A 12155-nucleotide genomic window follows, 5' to 3' on the forward strand; every position below is an offset into this window, starting at 1 on the left:
CTCTCTGTGTGTGTGTGTGTGCTTGTGTGTGTGTGTGTGTGTCTCTGTGTGTGTGTGTGTGTGTGTGCTCTTGTGTGTGTGTGTGTGTGGGTCCTCTGTGTGTGTGTGTGTGTGTGTCCTCCTGTGTGTGTGTGTGTGCTCTGTGTGTGTGTGTGTGTGTGTGTGTGTGTGTGTCCCTCTTGTGTGTGTGTGTGTGTGTGTGTGGGGCCTCTGTGTGTGTGTGTGTGTTGTGTGTGTGTGGTCTCTTGTGTGGGGGGTGCCCCTTGTGTGGGGTGTGGGCTCCTTTGGTGTTGTGTGTGTGCCTTGTGGGTGGGGCGGTGTGTGTGTGTGGTGTGTGGTCTCCTCTTGTGGTGGTGGGGGTCTCTTGTGTGTGTGTGTGTGTGGCCTCTCTTGTGTGTGTGTGTGTGCCTGTGTGGGTGTGTGCTCCTGTGTGTGTCCTGTGTGGCGTGTGTCCTGTGTGTGTCTGTGTCCTGTCCTTGGTGCTGTGTGTGTGTGTGTGTTTCTTGTGTGTGTGTGTGTGTGTGTCTGTGTGTGTGGTGTTGTGTGTGTGTCTTTGTGTGTGTGTGTGTGTGTGTGTGTCTTTTGGTCCGTGTGGTGCCTGTGTTTGTTCCTTGTGTGTGTGTGTGTGTGTCTGTGGGTGTGGTTGGTCTGTGTGTGTGGCCGTGTGTGTGGTGTGGGTGTGTTGGGTGTGTGTGTGTGTCTTGGTTGTGTGTGGTGTGGCTGGTGGGTGTGTGTCTGTGTGTGTGTGCGTCCGGTGTGTGTGGGTCCCCTGTGTGTGTGGGTGTGGCCCGGGGGGGGGTGTGGGCTGTGTGTGTGGTCCTGTGTGTGGGGGGGCGGGGGGGGGGGGGTGTGTGTGGCCTCTCCCACACCATCAAAACTCTGCGGAGAGAGAGTGGTTTCTTCTCAGACCTAGCAACTCAAAACACCTCATCCCTGGCCCCACCACCACACACACACGGGATCTCCAGCCCCGCGAGAGCTTGTGGGGCGTGGGCTCTCGGCTCGCCAGCCTGGTCCTGGGCGCCTCGGACTCGGTGCGAGTGGAAGTTTCCTTGCTCTGAGGGGTGGAGTTTTGCAAGTTTACAGGGTTCATATGTTTTGAAAAACTGGGAAAAGTTATGGAATTTGGAAAAATATGCAAACCCAGGCTCTGAAAAAGGTGTTGAAACATAAAAAAAAAAAAACAAAAAAAACCAAAACCCCCCACCCCTCCCCCCAACACTTACCCCCTACCTCTTCCCACCCTCACGCACCACGCCTCCCCCATCACTTATTCCCAACCCACTCCTTCCCATTCCTTTTCCCTCCAGAAGTAACCAAAAAAAAACCCAAAACCCCCACCACTACTCCACCCCTACCCCACCACTACTCCACCACAACCCCCACACCCAACATACTCACCACTCCCAAAACACTTCCACAACACTTCACAACCCTCAACCCCCCCCCCCCCCCCCCCCTTCCTCACTTGACTTTCGAGTTGACATTGTCAAAAATGACTTTTTCCAGGACTTTTCCTAGGACTTTTCCAGGACTTTTCCAGGACTTTTTGGCATGACTTTTCCAGGACTTTAATGAATTTTCCATTTCATGACTTTTCCAGGACTTTTTGGCATGACTTTTCCAGGACTTTTCCAGGACTTTTTGGCATGACCTTCCCAGGACTTTTCCAGGACTTTGTCATGGACTTTTCCCAGGACTTTTCCAGGACTTTTCCAGGACTTTTTGCATGACTTTTCCATTACTTTTCCATTACTTTTTGGCATGACTTTTCCAGGACTTTTCCTGGACTTTTTGGCATGACTTTTCCCAGGACTTTTCCAGGACTTTTTGGCATGACTTTCCAGGACTTTTCCAGGACTTTTTAATGAATTTTCCATTTCATGACTTTTCCAGGACTTTTTGGCATGACTTTCCATTACTTTTGGCATGACTTTTCCAGGACTTTTCCAGGACTTTTGGATGACTTTCCAGGATTTTTCCAGGACTTTTCCAGGACTTTTGGCATGACTTTTCCAGGACTTTTTAATGAATTTTCCATTTCATGACTTTTTCTAGGACTTTTTGGCATGACTTTTCCCGCAACTTTTCATGACATTTTGGCAAATTTCCATGACTGTGTATTCCTAGAAAATGTCAATTGACATTCTCCAATAAGAATACTAATCAGTGTATAAGTTTCCCCTCAGAGGTTTAACTATAAAATGAATGATAACGTCTGTGGTTCATAGATGGATTCTCAATATCGCCCCCCGAATACAACGCTGAGGGGTTAAGACGAAGTGAAAATACATTTATTAATCACATATTATTACGCTGTGTTTAAAAACAATTCCATAACTTTTCCAAAACCTTTTCCAGGCCTGGAATTTGCATTTTTTCAAATTCCACTAACTTTTCCAGTTTTTTTTTTTAAACGTATGAACTCTGAATATTGACCAAAATAATGGAGATTTATGATTTATTTTTTATTTTTCACATAACAAGCAGCCCTAATATGCTTAACTGTAATTTGCCGCTGCAGGTGTTCTGGGGGCTTATTTCGGCCTGCAGACGACCTTGCCAAGCTGTGGGCCTTCGTGGTCCACCCGCCGCGGCGTGACGGGGGGCTGGAGCGTCTGGGCAGAGGGGCCAAAGCTTTACGTCCACGGTCCAGCCTGATGATACCGCTGGGCATCGTGGGTTCGGGATGGCGGGGAGTGCTCAGTTACGCTGGCGTGGCAGCGGTAAGCGTCCGTGGTGCTGCAGGCCGCCACCGTACCGGCACCTTCCTCTTCGTCACCTTCTTGAATCCTGTCCCGAGCTGGACGAAAGCGACCGGCTGCTCAAAGTGCTGTTCCGTTAGCACCGTTTCGCGGTGCTTCGCCCAGCGCTTACGTCTTGGCGAAGTGGTGATGAAGACAACGTTTAGGACCCTCCCCGCAATACCAAAAGTTAAACTTATGACCCCATAATCAGCAGGGCAGCAAACAGTCGACAGAAAAGCCAGTCGAGATGATCGGTCTCCCGAGTTGGTCCAAAACCTGCCTCAGAACACCCGGACGAGACGAGGCCGAGGACCCAATACGTCTCCATAGCAACAGTGGCTACTCTGAAATAAATGAAAACCAGGCAGCTGATTGATTTAACGCGGCGTCACATGGGTCTGCTTTTCTCGGAAATTCAAAGCCAGATTCCGTGGCGCCGTTCCGAACACGATCTCATGTTGGACTAAAATAGTTCAGAGAGACATGTTACTGGAAACATTTGAAGAGTGTGTGTGTTGAATGTGTGTGTTGAGTGGTAATGTGTTGAGTGTGTGTTGAGTGTGTGTGTTGAGTGTGTGTTGAGTGGTGTGTTGAATGTGTGTTGAGTGTGTGTGTTGAATGTGTGTGTGTGTGTGTTGAATGTGTGTTGAGTGTGTGTTGAGTGTGTGTTGAGGTGTGTGTGTTGAATGTGTGTGTGTGTGTTGAATGTGTGTGTGTGTGTTGAGTGAGTGTGTGTGTGTGTTGAGTGAGTGTGTGTGTGTTGGGGGAAGTGTGTGTGTTGAATGTAGTATTGTGTTGAATGGGTGTGTGTGTGTGTTGAATGTGTGTGTGTGTGTGTGTTGAGTGTGTGTGTGTGGTGTTGAATGTGTGTGTGTGTGTTGAATGTGTGTGTGTGTGTTGAACGTGTGTGTTGAGTGAGGTGTGTGTGTGTGTGTTGAGTGAGTGTGTGTGTGTTGGTGTGTGTGTGTGTTGAGTGTGTGTGTGTGTTGAGTGGTGTGTGTTGAATGTGTGTGTGTGTGGGAGTGTGTGTGTGTTGGGTTAATGTGGTGTGGTGGTGTGTGTTGTGTTGTGTGTTGAATCTGTCTTCATTTCAGATTCAACAAAGGTCAGTTTAAAAGACTTTTACTCAGAGTTTGAGAGACTCTAATTAGCCTCATTTCCGCGCCGCCATTTCCTGGTGAGTCCCGACTGCCCCCCACCCGACTGAACGTGTAGTCGGCCAAAATGAACGCCGACCCCCGGACGGACGCACGGAAACGGGGACACACCAAACAGACTCGCGGAGATCACCGACTCGCCCGGACTGTCAGACGGCCGATTTTCGGCCCTGTGTGTCAGCCCTTAGTGGATCAGTCGATAATCGTTGGTTTTGGTCTCAGTCAGCTTAGATCTCTGTAGTCCATTAGTCATGTCTGATGCTGTTTTCATGCTGAATGACTTATTTCCAAGAAACGCGACCTCATCTCTGGTAAACACAAGAATTAAAGTGGTGCTTGAACATGACTCTTTGTGGAGAGAGACTCAGATTTACAGATCTGTCGATTTAAATCAACTAATCGATCAGTCGAGTACGATTGAAGGAGTGATAGTCGACTAAGAAGTTCTTCAATCAGCACACAGCCCTAAGGACCCACATAAGTTTACCAAAGGAAACGTATGACTCCATAACAAGGGGTTGGGCATCGTTTTGGATATTAACGATTCTGTTTCCAATCCCGATTCTTCCTTCTGATTCCGGTTCTCATCGATTCCGATTCTTTGAGGGGTGGAGTTGAAACGGGTCACATGCTCATTCCACAAATAAGAGGAACGTTTTATTTTGATTCAAAAGGTGGGTTGCAGTTTGACCCTATCCAGTCTCTACCTTATCAGGTTTCTACCCTATCCAGTCTCTACCCTATCAGGTTTCTACCCTATCCAGTCTCTACCCTATCAGGTTTCTACCCTATCCAGGTTTCTACCCTATCCAGTCTCTACCCTATCAGGTTTCTACCCTATCCAGTCTCTACCCTTATCAGGTTTCTACCCTATCCAGTCTCTACCTTATCTAGTCTCTACCCTATCCAGTCTCTACCTTATCCAGTCTCTACCTTATCCAGTCTCTACCTTATCTAGTCTCTACCCTATCCAGTCTCTACCTTATCCAGTCTCTACCCTATCCAGTCTCTACCCTATCCAGCCTCTACCCTATCCGGTCTCTACCCTAACCAGCGTCTCACCTTAACTAGTCTCCTACCTTATCCAGTCTCTACCTTATCTAGTCTCTCTACTCCAGTCCTAATCTCTACCCTATCAGTCTCTACCCTATCCAGTCTCTACCCCATTCCAGTCTCTACCCTATAAACCAGTCCTACTAGCCTATCTAGTCTCTACCCTATCAGTCTCACCCTATCCAGGTCTCTACCCTATCCAGTCTCTACCCACCACCCTCCAGTCTCTGCCTAACAGTCTCTACCTTCCAGTCTCTACCCTATCCAGTCTCTACCCTATCGAGTCTCTACCCTAACCAGTCTCTACCCTAACCAGTCTCTACCCTATCTTTCAGTCTCTACCCTATCCAGTCTCTACCTTATCTGGTCTCTACCCTACCCAGCCTCTACCCCTATCCAGCCTCCTACCCTATCCGGTTGCTACCCTAACTAAGGGGTCTCTGCCCTAACTAGTTTCTACCTTAGCTAGTTTCTACCCTAACCGGTCTCTCCCTAACCGAGGTCTCTTCCCTATCCAGTCTCTTCCCTATCCAGTCTCTACCCTAACCAGTCTCTACCCTAACCAGTCTCTACCTTTCTAGTCTCTACTTCCAGCCTCTACCCTATCCGGTCTCTCACCTAACTAGTCTCTACCTTAACAGTTTCTACCTTAACTAGTTTCTACCCTATCCACTCTCTACCCTAATCCAGTCTCTACCTTTATCTAGTCTCTACCTTATCCAGTCTCTACCCTATCCAGTCCACTCCACAAAACGTGATTATGCGATCGTGATAAGTCAACATAATCAGCCAGTGTCTCCCTGGCGCATTTTTTTCAAAACATATTCCGCTCGCCAAATTAAAGATTTGGCTACGCAAAAATATCGGTGCTTGCATGATTTCAAACATAATCCCGGCATTTTGGTGCCAAAAGCCATAATACCCATAATATATCTTAGCAGAAATTTGGAAAAATGTTGAGTTTACTTCACACAAGAGCAGCCAGTTTCCCCTGTTGCCATGGGAACGTTATGAAGTGACGTCATTCCAGCGGCGTAAACATCATCGAAAAGCTGAGTGTTTGGGGGAGAAATCACTTTTATTCTCTTGTTCATCAAACTGCAGTTTTTGCAAGTTCCTGCAATTTCATCGCATAAAATTGCATAAATATCATATATAGCATATTCAGTGCGAGTTTTTAAGAAAAACGTGGCGCATAATCAAGGATTTTTGCCCCACAACGATCAGAAAAAACGAATTTTTTCTGGAAGGACTGGATAAAGAGTCCAGCTGTAGAGGCAGAAACATCTGGATGTCTGATAGAAATGAAACCAACTTAAAGCTGATATTTCTCCAAAGACTTGACATAAAAAAATAAATTTAAAAAGCACGTTGAGCGTGATTGCTCGCCACATTTTGAAGAGCGGGCTAAATGGGATTTCAGTTAGACTTCGACATGCTTTCGGGATGAGTTACTCCAGTGTCCTGGACATTTAGAGTTCTAGATTTGAAGTTCTTGATCATTTAAGAATCTGTCCAATGAAGGAACAAGAAGACAAAACACATTTCTAGACTTAGATTAATCGACTTTACGTGTGTGTGTGTGTGTGTGTGTGTGTGTGTGTGTGGTATGTGTGTGTTTGTGTGTGTGTGTGAGATTTCTTTTTCGCAAAATAGAGAGACAGTAGTGCTCCACATAATCAAGAGCTGGGCAGATGTTGAAAATAGCTAAACTGGAAATAGTAGGTTGGGCGCTACGTGTATGTGTATGTAAAAAGTGCAATATGCTTACATACACCCCTACATATATATATACACATGTATGTATGTATGTATGTATGTATGTATGTATGTACATGCCTGCGCACGTACGTATATACATACACACCTACATATGTAGGTACCTACATGCCTATGTGTGTATGTATGTACGTACATACATACATACACACCTACGTAGGTACCTAGGGCATATATTTAACACCTAAGCTTTAGTCGACTTAGATTTCTTCAGGCGAGTAGACGGTTTTTATTCAGTTTTTCGTGCTGAATGGTTTCTGTCCCAGAACCTGGTGAGCACGTCTCCGGTTAACGAAATTTAAAGTGATTCTTTGTCGTTAAACCATCTGAGCGTTGGTCGAGTTTCTTTAATCAAAGACGGCCCTAAATTGTTTAAACTTTTGTAAAAACAAACTATTTTAAGTAAAGAAATAACCTCCAAATAATATATTTTATTTACAAGAAATTTATCTTTTGTCTGTTTTGTTTTTTTGCACTTTTTGATTCCCTTAAAACTTCTTTTATTTCCTGTGAATGCTGTTCAGCGGTGGAAGAAGTATTCAGTAGTACTCGAGAGTATTGTCATAATTTCTTGGCGGGTATATTTAGTTTTAATTAATCAGAATGTGTATTTATAATAATGTGTAGTTATTATATACATGTAGAGCAGTGAAAAGTACAATATTTATACTTGAGTAGGATACCTAAATAAAACAGTGCTGTACTTAAAACTGTGTCCATGCTCGGACCCTTTGTGACCTATCAGAATATCTGTTATTATCTGAATATTAATGATCTTATGTTTTCACTTGATTCAACGATGTCAAACTAAAGTGTAACTACACACACACACACAGATACACACTCACTCTCTCACACACACACACACACACACAGACAATTTTTCATTGTTCATATTGTGGGAGGTTTTGTATTTATGGAGGTTTGTGTCCGATTGTCTTTATGAAATTAAACAGATTATTACCGGACTTGTTTTAGCAAAGTTATTTACACACACACAGGCATACACATACACACACATTCACTCTTACTATCAAATATAATATACAGTACAGGCCAAAAGTTTGGACACACCTTCTCATTCAATGCGGTTTCTTGATTTTCATGAGTATTTACATTGTAGATTCTCACTGAAGGCATCAAAACTATGAATGAACACATATGGAATTATGTACTTAACAAAAAAGTGTGAAATAACTGAAAACATGTCTTATATTTTAGATTCTTCAAAGTAGCCACCCTTTGCCTTTTATTGGTTGCGCTGCAAACCCTTGGGTTTTCTCTCAATGAGCTTGCAGGAGGTAGTCACCTGAAATGGTTTTTACCTTCACAGGTGTGCTTTGTCAGGGTTCATTAGTGGAAGTTTTTCCCTTATTAATGGGGTTGGGACCATCAGTTGTGTTGTGCAGAAGTCAGGTTGATACACGGCCGACAGCCCTATTGGACAACTGTTAGAATTCATATTATGGCAAGAACCAATCAGCCAAGTAAAGAGAAACGTGGCCGTCATTACTTTAACAAATGAAGGTCAGTCAGTCCGGAGAAATTGGGCGAAAACTTTGAATGTGTCCCCCAAGTGCAGTCGAAGAAACACTTAAAGCTTCAACGAAACCTCATGGCTCACACGAGGACCGCCCCAGGAAAGGAAGACCCAGAGTCACCTCTGCTGCTGAGGATAAGTTCATCCGAGTCACCAGCCTCAGAAATCGCAAGTTAACAGCAGCTCAGATTAGAGACCAGATGAATGCCACACAGAGTTCTAGCAGCAGACACATCTCTAGAACAACTGTTAAAAGGAGACTGCGGGAATCCCCCGCCCTGTACCCCAGTCCCGTACGCGCCTTCGATAAATGTGCAACTGTACATTTATGTTATGTTGTGTTATGTTATGTTAGGTGCAGCAGTGCAAATGTACTGTAGTGGGCTTATGTGCTGAGGTGTTTTCTCCTGTTCCCACACTGTTCTTATTTTTATGAGGATAGTCTGAGAGGCCGCTTTTTGTTTCCCTCTCCCAATGTCATGCTGTATCTGTTGCGAGAGTTGGAGAGAGTTGAGATGCCCGCGTATGGCGACTTCGGTGTTTTTGTGCATGTTGCTTTAATGTGACTTGACATACGATACCGAAACATCCCTTGTGTGTGTAAACATACTTGGCAATAAAAGCTTTCTGATTCTGATCTGATTCCGATCTGATCAGGCCTTCATGGTCAAGTAGCTGCTAGGAAACCACTGCAAAGGAGAGGCAACAAGCAGAAGAGATTTGTTTGGGCCAAGAAACACAAGGAATGGACATTAGACCAGTGGAAATCTGTGCTTTGGTCCGGTGAGTCCAAATTTGAGATCTTTGGTTCCAACCCCGTGTCTTTGTGCGACGCAGAAAAGGTGAAGCGGATGGATTCTACATACCTGGTTTCCCCGTGAAGCATGGAGGAGGGAGGTGTGATGGTGTGGGGGCTTTCATGCCTGGTTCCCACCATGAAGCATGGAGGAGGAGGTGTGATGGTGTGGGGGGCTTTGCTGGTGACACTGTTGGGGATTTATTCAAAATTGAAGGCATACTGAACCAGCATGGCTACCACAGCAGCCGCAGCGACATGCCATCCCATCCGGTTTGCGTTTAGTTGGACCATCATTTATTTTTTCAACAGGACAATGACCCCAAACACACCTCCAGGCCGTGTAAGGGGCTAATTGACCAAGAAGGAGAGTGATGGAGTGCTGCGCCAGATGACCTGGCCTCCACAGTCACCGGACCTGAACCCAATCGAGATGGTTTGGGGTGAGCTGGACCGCAGAGTGAAGGCAAAGGGCCAACAAGTGCTAAGCATCTCTAGAACTCCTTCCAAGACTGTTGGAAAAACATTTCAGGTGACTACCTCTTGAAGCTCATCAAGAGAATGCCAAGAGTGTGCAAAGCAGTAATCAGAGCAAAGGGTGGCTACTTTGAAGAAACTAGAATATAAGACATGTTTTTCAGTTATTTCCACACTTTTTTAGTTAAGTACATAATTCTGTATGTGTTCATTCATAGTTTTGATGCCTTCCGTGAGAATCTACAATGTAAATAGTCATGAAAATAAAAAGGAAACACATTGAATGAGAAGGTGTGTTCAAACTTTGGGCCGGTACTGTATAGTATATATATATATATATATATATATATATATATATATATATATATATATATATATATATAACTTTTGGCCTGTACGTGTGTGTATATATAATATAATTAAAGGTAAAAAAGCCCCCAAAAAATCTTTCAATGTTTATTTCTTTAGTCACTTTTTCCAATTTTTTCTTTTCTGCGCTTTTTTAAAACTTTTTTTTCTTCTTCTTTTCATTGTTATTTTATCGTTATTTTATTGTTTGTTTTCGTCAAATACTATAAAATAGAATAAAACACCAAATTCAATGAAAGTAGTAAACTGATTATTTATTCTACGTGAAGAGCATCGTCGGAACCATCCACGTTACTTTTTTGGACAATTTGGTTAAAAGAAACACATTTCTGATAGAGAAACTTTTTGCAAATGGATCAAAATTTGACCCGAGGACAACAGGAGGGTTAATACTAGAAAATTCCACATGAAATTTTGACAGTGTGCCTACTACTTGGTGCACATCTGAATAACACTAGCTAAGAGTAAATCTGCTGTTTGACGGGCCAACAGTAAAGATTCTCCATGATAGGAGGTGTGTGTGTCAGAACTTGTTGCTATGGTGATTTCCACAGTGAGGGAGGTGGGAGACCGTATCTTCCATGGGTCGAACATATCCATTTAATAATAATTATACCTCTTAAGTTTGTTCTGTAATTCAAAAATGGTGGGTCCAAACAGCAAAATATTATCATCACCAGAGAGTTAAAAGTCTGGCGAACGCATTGATGTGGTTTTTATGTTTGTGGTGTCAAATATATGCGACACAGAGCAGGTAACAAACAGGGAACATTCTTTTCATTGTTTCTATCGGCAGTTGGTATGAACAGAGCCAAAAGTTTACGTCCGGTGGGTTCCACAGTTACATGTCTGCGACCGGCACAAGATTTCCCACATTTTGACCAACTATGATGTATGAAGAGTGAAAACTGTAGGGGAGAGAGCAATTTGTTTGGAAAGATTTCAGAGAATTGTACTGCAGCTCCCCCCTCTGTCCTCCCCTCTGGCTCTCAACATTGCATCCCCATACACACACATTGGAAAATCTGAAACGGTCTGAAAACTGGACGATACATAAACTCTGATTTGGTAGAAACCGTGCTTGATAGCCGAATGCCCATTTAGCCCAATAAAGGCCATACTCTTGTCTTTGTTTTAAACGTTTAATTATTTTTCTACATTAAAGTATTGCAATACAGTATGGCCCCAAAGACGGGTTGTTTTGAGTTGTTAAGCGATTTCCTGAAGATTTCCCATTAAAGTCTATGGGACAATTTCTCACCGATTTCGTTAAAAACGTGCAGCAAATCTCTTAGAAAAGTCATAGCACACCATTCTCGATCATTACACACGTTTTGATGTATTTTTTGTGCATGTGTTGGCAACGCTCCATAACTAGTAGCGGGACAAAAATGTGGCGGAATAATAATAAGTATGCAGGATAATTAGCCTGACGTGGTCCTACTCAGATTCTAGTCAGAATGTGAGTCTGAAACCGCTCCATTGGGCTGTGATTATGGGGCGTGTTCCAACCGAACCAGGAAAGAAAATTCTTCTGCATTCATTGGATAGACCTCCAACCAATCGGAGCAACAGAACTCAACACCGTGTATCGTCTCCATAGCAACCACTCTGCACAATGCATTCGTTCTAACTTCCGACTTTTAGACCTTTTTGAAGCTGGATATATCATTTGTTGCGTGTAAATATAAATGTGGATAACGTTAGTGATAGTGATATGCTCGCTACAGTCGCATTTCTAGAGATGAATCAGCGAAAACACGTTTTATTTCTCTGATTCACGGCTTTGTTCTAGCGCCGCTGGGCGCTCCCTCTCTTCAGTCTCTCTCTATCTCTCTCCACCATATAACGCTCTCTCTCTCTTCAGTCTCTCTCTATGTCTCTCCACCATATAACGCTCTCTCTCTTCAGTCTCTCTCTATCTCTCTCCACCATATAACGCTCTCTCTCTTCAGTCTCTCTCTATCTCTCTCCACCATATAACGCTCTCTCTCTGCAGTCTCTCTCTATGTCTCTCCACCATATAACGCTCTCTCTCTTCAGTCTCTCTATCTCTCTCCACCATATAACGCTCTCTCTCTCCAGTCTCTCTCTATCTCTCTCCACCATATAACGCTCTCTCTCTTCAGTCTCTCTCTATCTCGCTCCACCATATAACACTCTCTCTCTTCAGTCTCTCTCTATCTCTCTCCACCATATAACGCTCTCTCTCTTCAGTCTCTCTCTATGTCTCTCCA

General features: G+C 44.0%; 1 long non-coding RNA gene across 1 annotated transcript in view; it reads left to right on the plus strand.

Annotated features, from left to right (window-relative positions):
- LOC120565459 overlaps nt 1-5165 on the plus strand; it is a 17204-nt gene extending 12039 nt beyond the window's left edge. Inside the window, exons 2-3 of the long non-coding RNA XR_005640253.1 lie at nt 4620-4748; nt 5144-5165. This is a non-coding gene — a long non-coding RNA (uncharacterized LOC120565459). The remainder of the gene's footprint in view (nt 1-4619; nt 4749-5143) is intronic.
- Nucleotides 5166-12155: the final 6990 nt, after the last annotated feature.

Source organism: Perca fluviatilis, chromosome 9, assembly GCF_010015445.1.
Source record: "Perca fluviatilis chromosome 9, GENO_Pfluv_1.0, whole genome shotgun sequence".
NCBI lineage: Eukaryota > Metazoa > Chordata > Actinopteri > Perciformes > Percidae > Perca > Perca fluviatilis.